A 16,911-nucleotide genomic window follows, 5' to 3' on the forward strand; every position below is an offset into this window, starting at 1 on the left:
ATTCAACACAGCAGATGTTTTACCTCCAAAGTAAACATCTCAAGCATCATTTTTGTTCTTTGGTCCAAATGCCCTTGGACAGTGATGTCCACCTGGCCCGGGATCTTTGACTCTTCTGCTACCCTTTCCACGGGGGGTGGAGATGGGGGTACTGAAACTTAGTACTATACTTAGTGTGCCATTCTCTGCCTCAAATGTAGTTATTTGGGCTCATATCTCACCTCTGGCCAGGGGTGAGGACCCTGGGCTGAGAGTGAGGAACCTGGGTTTGGTCTCAGCACTGAAAAGCTACAGATCAAGGGGAAATCTTTTGCCAGTTCTAAATCCCACTTCCCCACTTCAGAAAATAGATGGATAAACCAAGAAATTTCTAAGGTTCCTTCCATCTCCTAAAATATCTCCACTCTTATTCAATTTAAGATACACAATGGTTTCATGGCGTGTATAGGCCATATTCAGGAAGGGGGTAAGAGAGGCAGATGGTTGAGAATAACACCTTTTCAAGACACCATTAAAAAGTAATTTATATTTCAAGACTCCCATTCTGTCTTCTTGGAAAGTCTGAAAGAAATTCCTTCTTTTATCTGGTTGCCAGACAACCTTTCTTTGAGGCTTTCATTTCCCTTTTTTTTTTCAAAGAAATATAAATCTGGCTTTGGATAGCTGGTTAGGAGTGAAAGCTGACTTCAGGTGTCCCTCAGCAAGAACATGAATTACAGTCGCCTACCAGTAGTGTGACTGAAATTGAAAGAATTTAAGGAAAATGCTTTAAGGCAGCTGATGAAACTAAAAATGGCTAGTAGACACTGGAGGCTAGAAAAAGCTACAGAAAATTAATAATTAAGAAGTGTATTGTATTTACTGATTCTCTATTTTTGCAAAAATGTCTTCCCAAGCAATATTTTATCTTCATATTAGCCTTTTGAGGAAGAAGGGCAGATAGTCCCTTTTTAACTGGTGAGCTATTACACCCAAAAGAATAAATGACTTGCTTTAGTTTTCCTATCTAATGACAGAGCCAAGGTTTCAGCCTCTACCTTGGCACTTGACTTCTGGGCGAGCATCGACAGAAGACAAAGAAAGGTTATTTTCATCGATCACTTTCCTCAGACCAGCAGCTGAGAAGGGCCAGGACAGAGAAAGATGAGAAAACAATGAGCAGGTAAGGCAGTGAAACTCTAGGCAGGAAAATCCAGGGTTACTTTTGGAGAAGGCAAGAAAAATCACACCTCTCTTATCTCAGATCCAGCCCCCTGGGAGAATACCGTCTCCTGGGTGACCGGGGTACCTCCACTTGTGAGGAGTAAACACAAAGTTTTAAGAGGAAACAAACTGTTAAGATCCTAAAATTAGGATCTTAACAGATTAGCCAAACTCAATAGAGCCAACTGTTTTGTTTCATGTTCCTAGCACTACCCTACCAGTCTGCAGAAATAAAGACCACTTACAATATCATAATATATTTATTTGTCTACCTTCCTATTAGACTGTAAATCCAGTGAAGGCACAGTCTGATGAATCATTCAGTGAGGTTTAAATTGGCAGTGAGAAATCATGTCCACTTAATCTGTAAGGTTATGTGCTTGATATATTTGGCCAACAACGCTGGAAGCTTTAAAGCACTAAAATGAAAGTCTAAGGGTAAGCGGTCTTAATATTAAGTACCTACTAGAGTTAGAGAGTCATTCTTTCACTCAGTTCTGGCAACTAAAATCACAGTGAGAAATTCTCAAGAGACTTTCTTTGCCAAGACCAATTGTTGTCAGGTTCAATTGCCAATTTCATTTACCAGTGTTAAGAGTAAGAGTGGAGACTTTAGAAAGAGGTCAGTTTCATATCACTGTATTATTATCATAACTGGTGTTATTCTTTTTTTTAAGTTAATTTTATTTTCTTCAGTGTTCCAAAATTCATTGTTTATGCACGACACCCAGTGCTCCATGCAATACGTGCCCTCCATAATACCCACCACCAGGCTCATCCAACCCCCCAACCCCTCCCCTCCAAAACCCTCAGTTTGTTTTTCAAGTCCACAGTCTGTCATGGTTTGTCTCCCCCTCCAATTTCCCCCAAATTCAAATCAAATTTGATTGAAACATCAAATATAGATGTTTCTTCTGCTCAGTCTTCTCACCCATATGCCTTCTATCTCCCCATCTTTTTTCCACATTCATAGAAGACTCTCTTTGCTTCCTCTCCATCTCCCAATGTCCTCCATGTTATTCCTTATGTTCCACAAGTAAGTGAAACCATGTGATAATTGACTCTTTCTGCTTGACTTATTCCACTCAACATAATCTCCTCCAGTCCCGTCCATGTTGATACAAAAGTTAGGTATTCATCTTTTCTGATGGAGGCATAATACCCCATTGTATATATGGACCACATCTTCTTTATCCATCCGTCTGTTGAAGGGCATCTTGGTTCTTTCCACAGTTTGCCAACTGTGGCCATTGCTGCTATGAACATTGGGGTGCAGATGGCCCTTCTTTTCACTACATCTGTATCTTAGGGGTAAATACCCAGTAGTGCAATTGCAGGGTCATACGGTAGCTCTATTTTTAATTTCTTAAGGAATCTCAACACTGTTTTCCAAAGTGGCTGCACCAACTTGCATTCCCACCAACAGTGTAAGAGGATTCCTCTTTCTCCACATCCTCTCCAATACTTGTTGTTTACTGTCTTGTTGATTTTGGCCATTCTAACTGGTGTCAAGTGGTATCTCAGTGTGGTTTTGATTTGAATCTCCCTGATGGCTAATGATGATGAACATTTTTTCATGTGTCTGTTAGCCATTTGTATGTCTTCTTTGGAGAAGTGTCTGTTCATGTCTTCTGCCCATTTTTTAACATGATTATCTGTTTTGTGTTTGTTGAGTTTGAGGAGTTCTTTATCGATCTTAGATATCAGACCTTTGTCTATAGTGTCACTTGCGAATATTTTCTCCCATTCCATGGGTTGCCTCTTTGTTTTGTTGACGCTTTCCTTTGCTGTGCAGAAGATTTTGATCTAGATGAAGTCCTAAAAGTTCATTTTTGCTTTTGTTTCCTTTGCCTTTGGAGACATATCTTGAAAGAAGTTGCTAAGGCCGATGTCAAAGAGGTTACTGCCTATGTTCTCCTCTAGGATTTTGATAGATTCCTGCTTCACATTGAGGTCTTTTAACCATTTCGAGTTTATCTTTGTATATTGTATAAGAGAATGGTCGAGTTTCATTCTTCTACACATAGCTGTCCAATTTTCCCACACCATTTACTGAAGAGACTTTTTTCCACTGTATATTTTTTCCTGCTTTATCGAAGATTATTTGACCGTAGAGTTGCGGGTCCATATCTGGGTTCTCTACTCTGTTCCACTGGTCTATGTGTCTGTTTTTGTGCCAGTATCATGCTGTCTTGGTGATCACAGCTTTGTAGTAAAGCTTGAAATCAGGCAATATGATGCCCCCAGTTTTGTTTTGTTTTGTTTTTTCAACATTTCCTTAGGAATTCAGGGTTTCTCCTGGTTCCACACAAATTCTAGGATTGTTTGTTCCAGCTCTTTGAAAAATGCTGTGAAATTTTCATCAGGATGACATTGAAAGTATAGATGGCTTTAGGCAGTATAGACATTTTAACAATTCATTCTTTTGATCCATGAACATGGAATACTCTTCCATCTTTTTGTGTCTTCTTCAATTTCTTTCATGAGCGTTCTGTAGTTCCTTGAGTACAGATCCTTTACCTCTTTGGTTAGGTTTATTCCCAGGTATTTTATGGGTCTCGGTGCTATAGTAAATGGAATCGATTCTCTAATTTCCCTTTCTATTTTTTCATTGTTAGTGTATAAGAAAGCAACTGATTTCTGTACACTGATTTTGTATCCGGCCACATTATTGAATTGCTGTATGAGTTCTAGTAGTTTGAGGGTGGAGTCTTTTGGGTTTTCCATATAAAGGATCCTATCATCTGCAAAGAGAGAGTTTGACTTCTTCTTTGCCAATTTGAATACCTTTTATTTCTTTTGTTTTCTGATTGCTGTTGCTAGGACTTCTAGTACTATGCAAGAGTGGTTCAACATTTGCAAATCAATGTGATAGAACAAATCAAGAAGAGAAGAGAGAAGAACCGCATGGTCCTCTCAATTGATGCAGAAAAAGCATTTGACAAGATACAGCATCTGATCATGATTAAAACGATTCAAAGTACAGGGATAGAGGGAACATTCCTCAACTTCATAAATTCTACGTATGAAAAACTCACAACAAATATCATCCTCAATGGGGAAAAACTGACAGCCCTCCCTTTGAGATCAGGAACACGACAAGGATGTCCATTCTTGCCACTGTTGTTCAACTAGTGTTATTCTTTTTTTTTTTAATTTTCTTAAAAGATTTTATTTATTTATTTATTTGACAGACAGAGATCACAAGTAGGCAGAGAGACAGGCAGAGAGAGAGGAGGAAGCAGGCTCCCCGCTGAGCAGAGAGCCCGATGTGGGGCTCGATCCCAAGACCCTGAGATCATGACCTGAGCCGAAGGCAGAAGCTTAACCCTCTGAGCCACCCAGGTGCCCCTCAACTAGTGTTATTCTTAAACTGTATTACTACCATGTAAATTCCTTTCAAATACATAAGTTAACACTGTATCTTAAGTAAACAGATTAACAAATAAATAATTCATCAGTCATGAGAACTTTAAGGAAATGCTATGAAACTAACAATAAAAGATATGTAAAAGATGATAAACAAGAATATTAAACCACTGGCAAGAAGCCGGGGTGGCTCAGTTGGTTAAGCGTCCAACTCATGATCTCAGCCCAAGTCTCAGGGTCATGAGTTTGAGCCTCATATTGGGCTCCACACTGGACATGGAGTCTACTTTAAAAAAAAAAAAGAAAAAATTAAACCACTTGCTATCAAGGATTTAAGTAGTATTGATGCCTTAAAACATAATCCATGAGTTGTGCTTCACACAAACTTTAAAAATGGGAAAATAAGGGTGCCTGGGTGTCTCAGTCAGTTAAGCATCCAACTCTTGAGTCTGGCTCAGGTCTCAATCTCAGGGTTGTGAGATCCTGAGATGGAGCCGTGCCATGGGCTCTGCACTCAGCAGGGAGTCTGCTTGAGATTCTCTCCTGCTTCTCCCTCTGCCCCTCCCACTGCTTGCACACATGCACTCTCTCTCTGCCTAAAACACATAAATAAAACTTTTTAAAAAGGGAAAATATTTTATAAAGACAAATAATTGTATAATTAATGGTATTATCCATAGATGGTCAGAAAAAAAAAAATGAAAGAATGCCAGCAGGAGCTTCAGGGCAAGTGACCCAGAGCAGAAGCAGAGGAAGCCACTGTTGTCAGTTTCCTATGGTGTCTAGAGCATCTGAGGGGCTGGGTGCCAAGGCTGCCAAAGCCTAATCTCTTCATACCTGGGACTTGCATCACTATTCAAGAATGTATGCAAACAGTTCATGCCTTTGATAGGCAATATTTCTGGGTACCCATCATCCTTTTGGTTCTTGAGTCAGACTCAGCATCAGCAACAGCAAGGCCACACCCAGAGGTAGGAGCGAGGTGTGATGGGAGGGCAGGAAGTAAAGGCAAATATCCAGCTTTTTCTGAACAATACTCTTGCTTCCAAGTGCCCAGTGGGCTAGGTAGTCCACTTTCCTGCCATTTCTTTTTCCTCATGTTCCCCAGTGTCTATAGAATGTCTGGTCTATGGGTTATACTTTATGTGCATTTTTGATGGACTAATATCATTGTCTCTTAGCTGGGTTTCCATCTAAACACCTTTCTTCTCCCATTCTAACTGCATAAATATGAGATTTGGAGACCTTCATTGACTAGAACGTTAACCCTACAAATAGTGGCTTAACCCAGGTCTACAAGCATTGATTCAATCTCTTTTTTTATTATGTCACATAACTCCTCTCCTAAAAACCCACAGCATTTCCGTATGGAGCACATCAAATTTAGATGTTTCTTCTGCTCAGTCTTCTCACCCATATGCCTCCTATCTCCCCATCTTTTTCCCACATTCATAGAAGACTCTCTTTGCTAACCAAGCAGACCTGCTGGTCATCTCAAAGGCCTTCTCAGAAGCTCTTGGCCAGACTTTAAAATATTCCCCACCCCTTTCTATAGATTCATGTCTCTTTTCCTTTCTTGGAAACCTGTATCAGACCTCACCTCTTCCATGAAGCCCACCTAAACTAGTACCACCTCCCTCCATCCCACCCTGACTACTCTGCCATCAGCATTTCTACAATGCTTATATTCTCTTCATGGTTCTTACTGACTGACACATAGCAGGCATGAATAAATAGTTGTTGAGGGGTGCCTGGGTGGCTCAGTGGGTTAAAGCCTCTACCTTCAGCTCGGGTCATGATCCCAGGGTCCTGGGATCAAGCCCCGCATTGGGCTCCCTGCTCAGCAGGGAGCCTGCTTCCCCCTCTCTCTCTGCCTGCCTCTCTGCCTACTTGTGATCTCTGTCTGTCAAATAAATAAAATCTTTAAAAAAAATAATAAAAGTTGTTGAGTCAATGAACAGATTCTATTTTTTCAGCCTCTAAGCCATCTCTCAGATGTGTCCCTCCCTCCTTATTCCCACTATCACAGCTCCATATGTGGCTCTCATCACTCTTCCCGTGGACCATCAAAATAGTCTCCTAAGAACTTCCCCTTCCTTCCATCCTCCCTCTATTCAGACTCCAAAGTGCCACCTAAGTGAACTTTCTGAAAGAAATCTGATCACATATCCTATTCTTCCTCGTTCCCCAAAGCCTTTGGGATAAGTCAAAAGATCTCAGCAACGCTTTCAAGGTTCTTCACAATCAAGTCTCAAATAGTTCCTCTGTTCTCCATTATTTTCCACTATTGATCCGTCCATGTTTGAGTTAACCCTTCAGCACAGGGTGTATGCCTTGTCGGTGCTACTCTTTTTGCCAGAGGCTATCCTCCCCTCCTCTGTACCTAATAACCTCTGACTTCTGTTTTAGCTGCCCCATCCAACCTTGGGGCTAACCCTGCTCTCTTCCAGATCCCCACCAGTTTAGTCTGGGAGTGGGGTAGGAGAGGCCGGGCACACTGAGCTTAGTGCATTGTAATTGCGAGTTTGAGAGCCTCTTGAAAGCAGGACCAAATGTTCCTATCTTTTGCATCCACAGCTCTATTAGAGTACTTAGCTTCTAGGATGCTCTTAGTACTGCTGAGTAAGGGAACAAAGCATTTTGTTCACACCGTGTTAATTTGCACTCACTCGGAACCATACACTCTTAGAGCTGGAAAGGATATAGAAAGTATCTTTTCTAACACACGAAGAAACTTCAGCCTGTAAGGATTTACGTGTCTTGCCCAAGACCATGAAGAGGCAGCGAGCAGCAGCGAGCAGCATCGACCCTGCCCACCTGATTTATACCATCTTCTGCTTATTGTACATATAAAGCCATGATGCCAAAACACAGAGTGAGTGCCCCAAGTGGGGAGGAAAGCATCTTCTTCTTTCTTTTGCATTTTTGGGAGGGCTATATATCCTCATTCGAATTCAACAAATATGACTGAATGACATTTACAGACCCGAAGTTCTGCTGGGCCATTGTGCAATTACCCCTTGATACCTTCTGGAAGCACATTTTAGTGACTCTATTCAGTTGGCTCGAAACTTTAAAAAATTCCTCAGATCCACTGCAAATCTTCAAAACCCCTGTATGTATATTACAACCCGATGTATATTAAAAGATTTAAGTTAAATGATTATGCATACTGACTTCCTCTAATACTCAAGATCAAGTTACAAAGTTCCCAATTTATGCAATTAATCGAGACAAACACCAATGTCCAGCTCCTCAATCCAGACTCTGTCCTACACTATGACCCCAAGGACAATTTTCACTTCTTAGATGGGAAAAGTCAAACAAAGATGATAATAGTGATGATCATGGTAATAACAAACACGTGGAAAAGCAAAGGAAATGACAGTATCAGTCAGTGGGAAAATAGGGCACTCAGATTCTCTCTTTTCAATATTCTACTCTAATACAAAGAGAAGTGCTCCTTTGCAGAAGGGAAAAAAAAAAAAAACAGATGAATTCAAACTTTACTCCTTTCAGCTATGCCAGGCAATGTGCCCTCTAACTCATCACTATCTCCTATCTGTTGACACAATCCGTCATGAGTATGCAGCCTTCTAACAGCAGAGCGAGCGTCTTAAAAGGTTCCGAGAAATTTGTTCAAGTAAATACACAACAAAGATTTTTCAATCATTTGCCATAGAAAGGGAAATGCCCACTTTAGAGAGATTTAGTAGCTTTTAACAGAACACGCCTGCACTAATGTATGCACAGCCTGGAAGCAAGGAGGTTATCTTTCTGCTTCTACCAATACACTCCATTTCCAGTCCTTTGTCCTGCCTATAGTTAAAACAGGCTGCGGGAGTCCCATTACTGTCATTCCGTGCTATCTCAAAGTTAAATCATAATGAGCTTTGAGATTGTGAGTTGTTTCCCTCTTGTTTCTGCAGAAACGCAGGCTCCTTTTCCATTTGGGAGGATCTGAGCCTCCAGGTTTCTATGATTGCCTCTCACGCCTTCTCTCTTCTTTTATTCTGTTCCCTTCTTTGGCTCAAAAAGCAAACTCATTACCAAACCAAATGCATACGCCTCCCACACAGAATCTGGAGGAGAAAGACATCCCATTTAATTCAGAGGAGCCATTTCAGAGGCTAGCCGTGGCCCATGGCTTCACTGGCCTACAGGACACGTCAAGGATAACCTGACTAAACACAGGACTGTCTCTCCGGGGACTGCCCTGTCGTCTGAACAAAATCCCTGACCTGGAAAAGCAGCTACTTCTCCCGGGGAGGACTCCAATCCCAAACAGTTGACAATTTAAAGATTAACATGATTATAATAATAACAAACAATTATGTAAGCATTAATATGTGCCAGGTACTCATCAAAGCACTTACCGTGTACTAGCTCATTGAATCTCCACAACCCATGAGGTAGCTGCTCTCCTTACCTTTGCTTTACAGATGAGTAAAGCAAGGCTCAGAAAGGTTAGTAACTTGCCCAAGGTCACCCAGCTAGTGGGTAGCAGATGCAGACTCAGCTTTAAATGCCCCAGTTCTGGGGCCCCTGGGTGGCTCAACTGGTTAAGTGCCTGCTTTTGGCTTAGGTCATTATCCTGGGGTCCTGGGATCAGGTCTCCCATCAGGCTCCTTGCTCAGCAGGAGCCTCTGCCTGCTGTTCCCCCTGCTTGGGCTCTCTTTCTGGCAAATAAATCAATAAAATATTTTTTAAAATAAAATAAATAAATACTCTGGTTCTGAGTTCATGTTCTTTACCACTATGCTATGCTGCCTGGAATTAAAGGACAAATGTATCCATTAATAACATTCCTCTCACCGAAAGTGCCATAGAATCCATTTGGAAACCCAAAATTTTATAATAGAGATAGTGAAAGTAATAAGAACAAGAAAAGAACAAGAAAGGCAACAAGGAACATTTATCAAGGGCTGACTATGTGTCAGATAGAGCTGTTATTATTACTCCTCATTTTCCACATAAGGAAACACAGGTTAGGGAGCTCACCCCCAAATCACAGAACTAGTAACCGTCAGTTAGGAATTGAACTCATGTACCCTGACTCCTAGGTCCTCTTGGTCTATTTCTCCATCTTCCTTCCATAAACATGAGGAACATGAGGCATGGAAGGGAGGACTGTGTTATGCAATACGCTAGCCTGATCTAATTCTCTTCAAGGTAGTCTTCGAAACACTCCCACCAAATTGCAGGTCTTCTAAGTCTCAGCCGTGTGTTTGTTCTCATGGTAGCTGCCCCTCCTATGTTCTTTTTCAGTGAACGTCACCCCTCTGACCACAGAAGTCCAAGTTGGACACCTGAAATCATTCCTAGTTCCTCAATGATGCTCAGCACTCTACAGCCAATGTGTCATTACAGCCCACTGAGTCTACCACCAAACCCTTCTTGAACCTATAACTTTGGCCTATAGGATACTGCTTCATGTAGCCACTTAAAGACCTTTGCCATCTTACCTCAACTTTCTTTGCCAGTAGCTCACCACCACAACTGGCCCCACCCCACACACACACACACACACACACACACACACACACACACACACCATACATTGCAATGTAGTTATGCCAAAGCTACACAAAAGCCATGCTTCTTCACACCCATAGCTTTTGCAAACATGGTTTTCTTGGCAGGCAGTACTCTTTCCCAACGTTTCCATTTTGTAAACTCCTATACAACCTTTAAAGCCTTCCTTTGTTTAGCGAGGCAGCGTCAGTCACTGCTTTCTTGTTACTCCCATGTCATTTTTATAGCATCTATCACTCTCTGTTGTCATTTCTTATCAAACTATAAATTCTGGGAAGACAAGAATTTTGTCTTATATTACTTTGCATCTCTAGTACCTAACACCATGCTGCTTCATACTAAGATCCAGTAACTGAAAGTTGGATTATATTGAACTTCTCTCACACAACAGCTGACCCTACTGGTCTAGCTCCTTCCTACTCCAAGTGCAACCCAACAGTAAGGCTCTATGTGACTAGTATTTGAATAATATTTCAAAACAAATATCCTTTGTGTTTAGTGATTATTGACAATAATCCTTTCTCACCCAGCCAATATAACTAAAGTCAATTCTATCACTCTTCTAAAATTTGTGGGAGTTCAGAAATATGAAAACTTTTGCAACCAGGTATTATTTATTTACATATATCCAGCACAGAGATATTATATTAAGGTAACTTTTACCTTCGTGGTATAAAATAGAACAATCTATGAAAAATAGGAGTCATATTGAGTAGGACAAAGAAAAAATATAAAGTTCTTTTTCAACAATTACAACAGAAATATAAATACTCCAAGTTGAAAGTTTAAATTGGCTTTGCAACTCCAACTGAATTAACACAGACATAAAAAAACAATATATTTCCTTATCAGTTTACAGAAGATGAACAGCAGAAGGAGTTGATAGTGTTTCCTATTTAGAGCTGCTAAGCCCCGAAAAATGTTTTTTAATTAGTTTATGCTTCTAATTCTGGGTGGGAGGATCATATAGGTACTTATTCATTTTAAAGATGAAGAGAATAAAGCACAGAGGGTTAAATGATTTGCTGAAATTACCCAAACTCCTACCTTCTCGTAGTAAAACAGCAGTAATAATTTATTAGGGCTTACTGCATGATAGACAAAATGCTCAGCATTTATTTAACTTGTCCCAGCCCCCACATCAGTACCATGAAGTAGGTGCTATCCTATTTCCTCAACTGTAATATCTTTTTTATCTTTTTCTTTTCTTTTCTTTTTTTTTTTTACATTTTAACATCTCTAAAATGGGTAAATTTGGGGCAGCTTGGTGACTCAGTCAGTTAAGCATCTGACTCTTGATCTCAGAGTCCTGGGATAGAGCCACATTGGCTCTGTGTTCAGCAGGGAGTCTGCTTGAGATCTTTTCCCTCTCTCTCTGCCCTGCCCCTGGCGCATGCTTTCTCTCTCTCAAATAAATGAAAAAATAAATACCAAATAAAATAAAATGGGTGAGTTTTGCAATCACTGCTGTGTCACAGTTTGATTAGCAGCAATTTTTCTTCCTTGTGCATAAAAGAATGGTGGCATCCTAAATCTAAGAAAATACAGTAGCAGCCCCATTTCTGCAGGTAGGCAAACTTGGAGCTTGTCCAAGGTCAAACAGCTAGTGAGTGGCAGGGCCAGTACTTGAACCCAGGCAGTCTGACTCTACACTCACCCACTCACGCTCAACTAACTATCCACAGTACCACCTCAACAGCTCATCTGCACTCATAGAATCTGACTTGTCGGTGTGGTAATGGATGCTCTACATTGGCCCTAGAAGGCAGCAGTCTCTTTGGCTGCCAAGGTCACTGGGAAGAATGACGTATGATGAGTGAATGAAAAATTGAGTTTCCCTTAACAAGTGTCCTTTGATTTCTTTGGGGCTCCTGCAGGGATACAAAGCATCTATCGGTAGGAAAGTCCTGTGGGAAATGCTCATTCTTCCTAAAGGCTGGAGTTGGACTGCAGCATCTTCCAGGTGGTGCTGTGGGGTCACCCTCCAGGTCTGCAACTCCCTCTTACAAAGGCAGCCAAGTGAGAACTCACCTCTGATGAGATCATCACCTGCTGTGAAACTTATTCTATTTCCTAACGTGAAGCCTGATTTTTCCCTAACTGTGAAAATCCCTCTAAGACCACAGTGAAGATTCCATGATTGGTTGTATTGAAAAAAAAAAAAAAAATTTGGCAAGGCTTAAACTTGGCAATAACAAAATAGATATGTATTTTTCATTAATGGGATTTAGAATGAAGTTGTATGCAGGAATTGGAATGTGTCAGCTGCTGAGAGAGAGAAGCAGTTGATTTGGACAGCAGTGTGACTAATTAGGTTTTCTTTTGTGAAGGAATTAGTTTGTATTGATTCATTTATGTCTGATGTAACTCAGTAGTCCTCCCCCTGCCCGCGGGAAGCCTGCCTGGACTAGTAAGCAATAAGGAGCTGGCAGAGCAGCTCAGCTCTTTTGGGGGGGATATGTACCTCTCAGCTGAATTGAGGGTGCAGGGCAGGCGTGACAAGATCCCCCTCGTGGGTGTCCATTCCCTGCTGAGACATGGGCCAACCCCATGCACCATCCCTGCTGGCTGGATATGAAAGCCTGAACACCAGGGTTGCCCTGAAAAATCACTGGAGAGAGCCGGACTCTGAGCTACTCTGAGCTACAGAGCTTGTACTTTCTTGATTCAGTAAACCAAACCAAATAGGGACCCGTCCTATTTCTCATGCAGGGAAAAGCTCACTCCCCCTCTGGATGCAGGCCTTTACTATCATTCCCATCTCAGATGGAATCATCTCTCTAGTGAACTTGGCACTAGAGTTAATGGATAAACAAAAACAAAAACCAAAAAACATGCAGGCAAAGCATATGGGACAACTGTTAGCATGGACAGTACTTTTCACAGAAGAATTAGAAGGGATGAATTTCAGATATGGTTTTGCAACTAATTAGCTGTCTTTGGTCAAGTGACTGAACTTCTACGGGCCTGTGTTTCTTTATTTGTGACATTTCCTATATAAAATGACACCAGTAAATTTATTACCCCAAGAGCCTATGCAGAGTCATTTCTCCCAAGAGACTAACAGTTTGCACTAAGTTATCCACACTTTTTTGCCCAGAAACTTCTGTTTTCAATACATACCAATACTAATACATGAGCAGCAGTCTCATGAAAAGCATTTATTAAAAAAATTAAAAATAAATTAAAAAAAAAAAGAGGCTCGGAGAGATTAATTAAAGTCACACATTAAGTAGTAGGAGTGAGGTGCTAAGTCAGGTCTGTCCCAATCCCAAACTCACCTCATAGCCTGGAGACTATGGACCTGGGAGGGAGAAGTTGCTGAAACAGTGAGTCTCCAGGAAAGAAGAATGGAAACCCTGTGTGGGCACCCCATGGAATTTGTAGAGAAACAAGGAGACTTTTAGAGAAACTACCAGAGATGGAAAATATAAACTTTTCAGTGCCAAAGCAGGTAGTAGACCAGAGGCAACTTAAGGAAGCTGTCCTGGGAAGGGAATGTCCAAAGAAGACCAGCCCTATGTAAAGTAACCAGAAGGCAGAACACCGGAAAGACTATCACTCCAGGTTCAAGTGAGCACAAAAGGAACAATTTCATGCCAACATGAAATTGATCAATCAGTGAGCAGTCTTAGGACTCAAACAGGAAAGGCTTTATCACCTCACTGACCATGACCCTGCTCTTGGTAGTTGTAATTTCATGTAAGTAAGAATCTGTACTTTTTTTGAGAGAGAGATAAAGAGAAAGAGGGGGAGGGGCAGAGAGAGAGGGAGAGAAAGAATCTTAAGCAGGCTCCACACAAAGCCTGGAGCCCCATGTGGGCCTCAATCTCACAACCCTGAGATCATGACATGAGCCAAAATCAAGAGTCGGACGCTGAATCAACTGAGCCACCCAGGAGCCCCAAGGATCTATACCGATTAAAGTTCTTTGGTTCCAGAAACAAAATAACTTGAGCTAATTTGAACAATAAAAGAGAAATTTGGAGAAGCACATAGGCAAATTCACAAAAATTAAAGAAAAGCTGAACTATAGACCTTAGAACAGTCAGAAATAAGAGCAGCTGGGACAATCTTAATAGCAAGACTAAGGGACAGTCACCTGATGTCCCTCCTCCAATCACTTTCCATTCTTGGGACAATCTGTTTAAAATTTAAATTTCCGAAGAATCTGATTGGCCTATCTTTTCATGTTCTATGTGCACACACATACAAGTGCACCCATGCACTCATGCTAAGAGAGAACTTTTTTTTTTTTTAAGATTTTATTTATTCATTTGAGACAGAGAGATACAGAGAGAAAGAGCATGAGCATGGGGAGAAGCAGGAGAAGAAGCAGGATCCCTGCTGAGCCAGGAGCTCCATTCCAGGCTCAATCCAGGACGCCGGGATCATGACCTGAGCCGAAGGCAGAGGTTTTAACCATCTGAGGCACCCAGACTTCCCCAGAGAACCTATTTTATTTGGAAGTCACAGCAAGAGTTGCTTGTGGCATGGGAGGAGTCATTATTACCAGTAGAAGAAAGGATTCAGAACAGGCAGAAACAGCGAATGTCCACTGAAGGGTCCCAGACCAGGAGTTCTGCAACAAGACTAAGAAGACAGATGCTTTTCTGGGAGCTACCTGGAAAGTTTGTGAGAGCTACTGGTTATTCAGAGTTGAAAGGAAACCCATGCAAGCAAGTGTTCAGGAATGAGAAAGGCTCGTGAATCTGATCTTCAGAACAGGACTGATAGGTATCAAGCCTGGACAAAATTTCACCTCAGCCAGGTCATCTCAAGTATTTTTTGCAATGGTGGGTTCCATCTAGAACTTGGTTTAGCCAGCCTGGTGCCCCCAAAGAGAGAAACCGAGTGGGATATGAGCTACGTAGGAGTAGGGCAATTGAAAATAATTGTAAGTCTTGCCAGTGACAAGATAAAAAGTTGAAACAATTAGTTCTGCCCTTGGAGAATAGGTGGGCCCATAGCCAAGCAGGACAGGACCTGGAGCCTCTGGTTGTACCCCAATGCACAGTAACAGATTCAAACACACACACACCACCCTGGAGTAAAATCAGGGAACAGACAGTGTTTTCTTCAGTCTCTACCTACCTTTTCCTCAAGGACATAGTGCCCTGGGCTTTCAAACTGTCCTCCTCCATGCTTCTTTAATATATTAACAAATTAATTCATGGACAAAGTGGTATGCTTTTGCATTTTAAAACCTACTAGCTTTTAGTCCTACTATGGAATAAAATATATTAAAACATCATGAAAAGAACAGTTTATTTGGTGTCAGGAGACTAGGGTTCATGACTCTAGGCTGGACACATTAAGCTTGTCTCCTTTCCACTCTCCATTACCACAGACAACATGCAGGGCAAGGAACGGTGTTCACTCATCTTTCTCTCACCCTGGCCACTCTCTTCCCTTAGGTCCGATGCTGGTCCTAAGCTGCACTACCTTACAATCAAAAGGCATCCATCTTTCATGTCTGGCTCAAGGGAAGGCAACGAGGCATAAAGGAAAGGATCAAACTGCCCTGGTCCAGACTCCAGCTCAACCAGTGATGAACTGGAAAACTTCAGACAAATTACTTTGCCTCTCTGATGCTCTGTTTCATGATCTGTAAAATGGAGGTAAGCATACCTCTTTTTCAAGAAGTCCATGAAATAGTTGATGTAGAAAGAAATGCCCACAGTAAGCATCAGATAGCTATCATCATTACCTTTTCCGTAAAGCTTTCCCTGGCCACCCTTTCCAGAGCAAACTCATTTCTCTCCAAACCTTCGGTACAAATTCCCTATCTCATTTAGACGGTCATCTAGTGCTCTGGGCTGCTAAAATGTTACCTTTCTTCTGACACCTATATCAAAAATCATCCCCAATGTACTCTAAAAAAAAAAAAAGCCCACCTTATTTGACAGCGTATGATCTCGTGTGCTCCTTTTCTAGGAAATGTCCTGCTAACTCAACTCCCCCACCATCATTAAGTCCTATGACTTAGCAGCATGAGTAAGATGTTCAGAAAAGACTATTTTGAGTAAGAAGTTTATACTATACCCAAATATATCCAAATCTGTGCTCATTTTCCTTTTCGATTTAACCCAGAAATGATTTTCATGCAGATAGGCTTAATTTCTGAACCTCAGGACAGCCCTTATTTCCTTACCCTCAGAGTTAGTCACTTCTCTTTTTTGGCTGTTAATCCTATCTGCGCCGTCCACAGCCTGGCAGGCCTGTGTCCTAGTTGTTCATGTCACCCTCCAAGTCTCGGTTGTGCTCCGCACCGGAATGCGTTAACCTAGGAAAGACATAGACGTGGGTGGGAATAAGAGCCAGGCTTTGCTAGAAACTCTGCCCACTCCTCCCCTTTCACACTTCCCCAGGCACCACAGCCCTCTAAGGAGTTATTGGATTTGGGTCTCATTTCAGTCCAATTTCATCAAAAGTCCAGCAAGAGCTGCTTCACTTGAGTACAACTGCAGAAAGTGAAGAAGTTTAGAGCCCTACTACCAGCTCAGCAAGTTCATGCCACAGACACAATCTAGCTTTAGTGGGAGAGATAAAAGGGCATGGTTGATGGCTTCCCTGGGTGGGAGAGAAATGAAGTCTGAAAGCTGTTTCTGCTGAGTGTGCTCATTGTCAGGTGTCTGCAAACAGATCCCTAAAAATTGAGCAAGATCAAAGGACTCATCAAAGATCCATTCATCAAAGCTGGAACTCAATGCAGTCTGTGTTAGAAACCATGTCTTCTATCCACACCCAGGAGATAGTCTTCAGTCCTGCGTATTGGTGTAAATCAAATAATACCCAAAATGG

At 41.6% G+C, this 16,911-nt stretch overlaps 1 long non-coding RNA gene across 1 annotated transcript in view; it reads right to left on the minus strand.

Annotated features, from left to right (window-relative positions):
* The window catches only part of LOC125105291 (uncharacterized), a 65,041-nt gene that overhangs the window by 40,753 nt on the left and 7,377 nt on the right, over positions 1-16,911 (minus strand). The window contains exon 2 of the long non-coding RNA XR_007128859.1: positions 16,262-16,393. This is a non-coding gene — a long non-coding RNA (uncharacterized LOC125105291). The remainder of the gene's footprint in view (positions 1-16,261; positions 16,394-16,911) is intronic.

Source organism: Lutra lutra, chromosome 7 (assembly GCF_902655055.1).
Source record: "Lutra lutra chromosome 7, mLutLut1.2, whole genome shotgun sequence".
Taxonomy (NCBI): Eukaryota; Metazoa; Chordata; class Mammalia; order Carnivora; family Mustelidae; genus Lutra; species Lutra lutra.